Source organism: Schistocerca americana, unplaced genomic scaffold (genome assembly GCF_021461395.2).
Source record: "Schistocerca americana isolate TAMUIC-IGC-003095 unplaced genomic scaffold, iqSchAmer2.1 HiC_scaffold_170, whole genome shotgun sequence".
NCBI classification, from domain to species: domain Eukaryota; kingdom Metazoa; phylum Arthropoda; class Insecta; order Orthoptera; family Acrididae; genus Schistocerca; species Schistocerca americana.
In genome coordinates, this window is record NW_025725791.1 from 115001 (window position 1) to 120000 (window position 5000).

The 5000-nt window shown below is 52.2% G+C and overlaps 1 non-coding gene across 1 annotated transcript in view; it reads left to right on the forward strand.

Moving 5' to 3' along the window:
• The first annotated feature begins 4161 nt into the window (after positions 1-4161).
• The window catches only part of LOC124571426, a 1910-nt gene continuing 1071 nt past the window's right edge, over positions 4162-5000 (forward strand). Inside the window, exon 1 of the ribosomal RNA XR_006971856.1 lies at positions 4162-5000. This exon is cut by the window's right edge and continues 1071 nt beyond it. This is a non-coding gene — a ribosomal RNA (small subunit ribosomal RNA).

Below are 5000 nucleotides of genomic sequence, written 5' to 3' on the forward strand. Positions count from 1 at the left end.
ATTGCTCAGCCAAGCCACCAACACCCACACATGTCCTACACAGGGGTGCACCCAACATCACAATACTGCCTCCTCTCACAGCACACAAACAATGGCAGGAATGAAAGACACAGGTCTGCCACAAGCATGGAATGAGAGCGCCGCCTGTCATGAGCCAAAGGTGCATCCTGACGTGGCAAATCAGATGATGCCGCAGGCATCCACTTACTATAATCACAATCAACAAACCGGCCGCCCCGCCCCGCCCCCCATTAAACCTTTCCTTACAACAATGTGTACCTTAACCTAACCTATATCGTACCGTAACCTAACCTATATCGTACCGTAACCTAACCTATGTCGTACCGTAACCTAACCTATGTCGTACCGTAACCTAACCTATGTCGTACCGTAACCTAACCTATGTCGTACCGTAACCTAACCTATGTCGTACCGTAACCTAACCTATGTCGTACCGTAACCTAACCTATGTCGTACCGTAACCTAACCTATGTCGTACCGTAACCTAACCTATGTCGTACCTTAACCTAACCTATGTCGTACCTTAACCTAACCTATGTCGTACCTTAACCTAACCTATGTCGTACCTTAACCTAACCTATGTCGTACCTTAACCTAACCTATGTCGTACCTTAACCTAACCTATGTCGTACCTTAACCTAACCTATGTCGTACCTTAACCTAACCTATGTCGTACCTTAACCTAACCTATGTCGTACCTTAACCTAACCTATGTCGTACCTTAACCTAACCTATGTCGTACCTTAACCTAACCTATGTCGTACCTTAACCTAACCTATGTCGTACCTTAACCTAACCTATGTCGTACCTTAACCTAACCTATGTCGTACCTTAACCTAACCTATGTCGTACCTTAACCTAACCTATGTCGTACCTTAACCTAACCTATGTCGTACCTTAACCTAACCTATGTCGTACCTTAACCTAACCTATGTCGTACCTTAACCTAACCTATGTCGTACCTTAACCTAACCTATGTCGTACCTTAACCTAACCTATGTCGTACCTTAACCTAACCTATGTCGTACCTTAACCTAACCTATGTCGTACCTTAACCTAACCTATGTCGTACCTTAACCTAACCTATGTCGTACCTTAACCTAACCTATGTCGTACCTTAACCTAACCTATGTCGTACCTTAACCTAACCTATGTCGTACCTTAACCTAACCTATGTCGTACCTTAACCTAACCTATGTCGTACCTTAACCTAACCTATGTCGTACCTTAACCTAACCTATGTCGTACCTTAACCTAACCTATGTCGTACCTTAACCTAACCTGTATTGCGCCTTAACCTAACCTGTATTGCGCCTTAACCTAACCTGTATTGCGCCTTAACGTAACCTGTATTGCGCCTTAACGTAACCTGTATTGCGCCTTAACGTAACCTGTATTGCGCCTTAACGTAACCTGTATTGCGCCTTAACGTAACCTGTATTGCGCCTTAACGTAACCTGTATTGCGCCTTAACGTAACCTGTATTGCGCCTTAACGTAACCTGTATTGCGCCTTAACGTAACCTGTATTGCGCCTTAACGTAACCTGTATTGCGCCTTAACGTAACCTGTATTGCGCCTTAACGTAACCTGTATTGCGCCTTAACGTAACCTGTATTGCGCCTTAACGTAACCTGTATTGCGCCTTAACGTAACCTGTATTGCGCCTTAACGTAACCTGTATTGCGCCTTAACGTAACCTGTATTGCGCCTTAACGTAACCTGTATTGCGCCTTAACGTAACCTGTATTGCGCCTTAACGTAACCTGCATTGCGCCTTAACGTAACCTGCATTGCGCCTTAACGTAACCTGCATTGCGCCTTAACGTAACCTGCATTGCGCCTTAACGTAACCTGTATTGCGCCTTAACGTAACCTGTATTGCGCCTTAACGTAACCTGTATTGCGCCTTAACGTAACCTGTATTGCGCCTTAACGTAACCTGTATTGCGCCTTAACGTAACCGATATTGCGCCTTAACGTAACCTATATTGCGCCGTAACGTAACCTATATTGCGCCGTAACGTAACCCACATTGCCCCTTAACGTAACCCACATTGCCCCTTAACGTAACCCACATTGCCCCTTAACGTAACCCAACACACGTTGGGCCTTAACCCAACACACGTTGGGCCTTAACCCAACACACGTTGGGCCTTAACCCAACACACGTTGGGCCTTAACCCAACACACGTTGGGCCTTAACCCAACACACGTTGGGCCTTAACCCAACACACGTTGGGCCTAAACCCAACACACGTTGGGCCTTAACCCAACACACGTTGGGCCTTAACCCAACACACGTTGGGCCTTAACCCAACACACGTTGGGCCTTAACCCAACACACGTTGGGCCTTAACCCAACACACGTTGGGCCTTAACCCAACACACGTTGGGCCTTAACCCAACACACGTTGGGCCTTAACCTGCTCTGTAATTGTCATACGACGCGTTAAATTAGTGTAGTGTTGCCTAACTGCAACCCCCGCAATATAGTTTGCTACTCGCACTGCCCGGTCCCCAGTGTATCGCTTCATGTTAAACACCTTGCAGCTATACACTGTAATGTGGATGGCAGCAGGACGTACATGCTCAATGCCCTTTGCAGTTGTTCATTGGCATTTGCAGTTGTTCATTGGCATTCGCATGTGCGAAGCACTTAGCCTACGCTGTGGTACGGCCTGTGTCAACTGTCCGCTGATGTTGTACGTCCAAATCACACACTGTACTGCACATTGGTCCTCATGTACTGAATGATACATCGTGGTACATGTGACCGTACAACGACTGCGCCAACAACGGCGAACCATGCGGTCCAAATGTTGTGCACTCAGCTACGTGTCGTCTCCCTATAAGAGCTGGATTGCAGTGTGGTATGCCCTGGATGGCGATCAGCATGAGCCGTCTGTTGATGTAGTGGCGCGTGTTGTCAGACGTAGTCGTCTCTTCTCGCACACCGTGATAGCATGGTGCACTGCGTTCCACATCTGCGACATGCGACAGAGGCCGGTTGACAGTCGTTCGCGCAATGGACATCGCATACGTACGGGGGCCACCTTCCACGTGTTCGCGAAGCGTGCACATGTTGTTGCGTGTATGTGGGCAGACATAGTGTGTCGTGACACCTGACACAGGCATGCAACAATCGTTGAATTTGCAAATGGCGATGGACGCCTACGTTTGCTGGTGACGTTATGCAAATGAACAACTGGTAAACCGTTGTGGTGCGGTTGTTCTCGCTAGAGGTGAATCAGTGATGGCGACGATCGGTTGAGCTACCAACCGGTTGTTCCAGCGATACCCACCATGCCCACGAACGTGAATGGCATCTGGGTGTGAAGCGATACGCGGCGGTGGCTGGGTGGGACCGTCCCCGGCCGGTGAGGGGGGGCCTCCCGGCGTGCTGGCCGCGCGGTGCGTGGGCGCACGCGCTACAGCCGGCTGGTGGGGGCGGCCAGTGGCAGGCGCGCCGGCCGACGGAGGCGGCAGGCGGCGCAGCTGCGCGCCGGCGCACCCTGCACGCGGCGCCGTGCGGCCAAAGTAGGTCCTCGCGGGCCCGGTGCGAAGCGCGGTGGACATCTGCAGTGTGCTGGTCCGATTGAGGACTGTGTGCGCTGAGGATGCGCCGCCGCCCGGCGCTCGGCGCCGCGACGCCGTCTGCTGCTCGGTCGCCTCTGCGGTTCTCGCAGGTGGTTTGTATCGCAGCTGTGCGGACGTGTTGGCGCGTGCGCTGTGCTGGGAGAGTTCGCTTCGGCACCCAAGTGGGGCTTTTGTCCTTCTGTGGCGCTGGCGTTGGAGCTGCCGGTCACCGTAGGTGGCGCGTGTTGTCTCCCGCCGGCAATGCCACGACAGCACGCTCCCGGGCCTCTGTCGGCAGCGGCAAGCTCAGTTGGGAGCACGGGTGGTCGCACCTAAAGCGTCTACTCGCCAAACTCCGGGCGATTGCGCCTCTCTCGAACCCGACCAAGTACTTAGGACGGCGCTGCGCGCCGCCGGGACCTGAGAGGGTTTCGAGGTGTATTGTGCAGGGGAGCTCAGCCTCCTCCTGTTTGCAGAATAATTGAGCGGACGCTTGCGTGTTCGCGCGGGCCCCCGGGACACACTCCCGGGCGGCCGGCTGCTCAGCTCTAGTTGACGCAGCTCCCTGGTTGATCCTGCCAGTAGTCATATGCTTGTCTCAAAGATTAAGCCATGCATGTCTCAGTACAAGCCGCATTAAGGTGAAACCGCGAATGGCTCATTAAATCAGTTATGGTTCCTTAGATCGTACCCACGTTACTTGGATAACTGTGGTAATTCTAGAGCTAATACATGCAAACAGAGTCCCGACCAGAGATGGAAGGGACGCTTTTATTAGATCAAAACCAATCGGTCGGCTCGTCCGGTCCGTTTGCCTTGGTGACTCTGAATAACTTTGGGCTGATCGCACGGTCCTCGTACCGGCGACGCATCTTTCAAATGTCTGCCTTATCAACTGTCGATGGTAGGTTCTGCGCCTACCATGGTTGTAACGGGTAACGGGGAATCAGGGTTCGATTCCGGAGAGGGAGCCTGAGAAACGGCTACCACATCCAAGGAAGGCAGCAGGCGCGCAAATTACCCACTCCCGGCACGGGGAGGTAGTGACGAAAAATAACGATACGGGACTCATCCGAGGCCCCGTAATCGGAATGAGTACACTTTAAATCCTTTAACGAGTATCTATTGGAGGGCAAGTCTGGTGCCAGCAGCCGCGGTAATTCCAGCTCCAATAGCGTATATTAAAGTTGTTGCGGTTAAAAAGCTCGTAGTTGGATTTGTGTCCCACGCTGTTGGTTCACCGCCCGTCGGTGTTTAACTGGCATGTATCGTGGGACGTCCTGCCGGTGGGGCGAGCCGAAGGCGTGCGACGCGCCTCGTGCGTGCTCGTGCGTCCCGAGGCGGACCCCGTTGCAATCCTACCAGGGTGCTCTTGAGTGAGTGTCTCGGTGGGCCGGCACG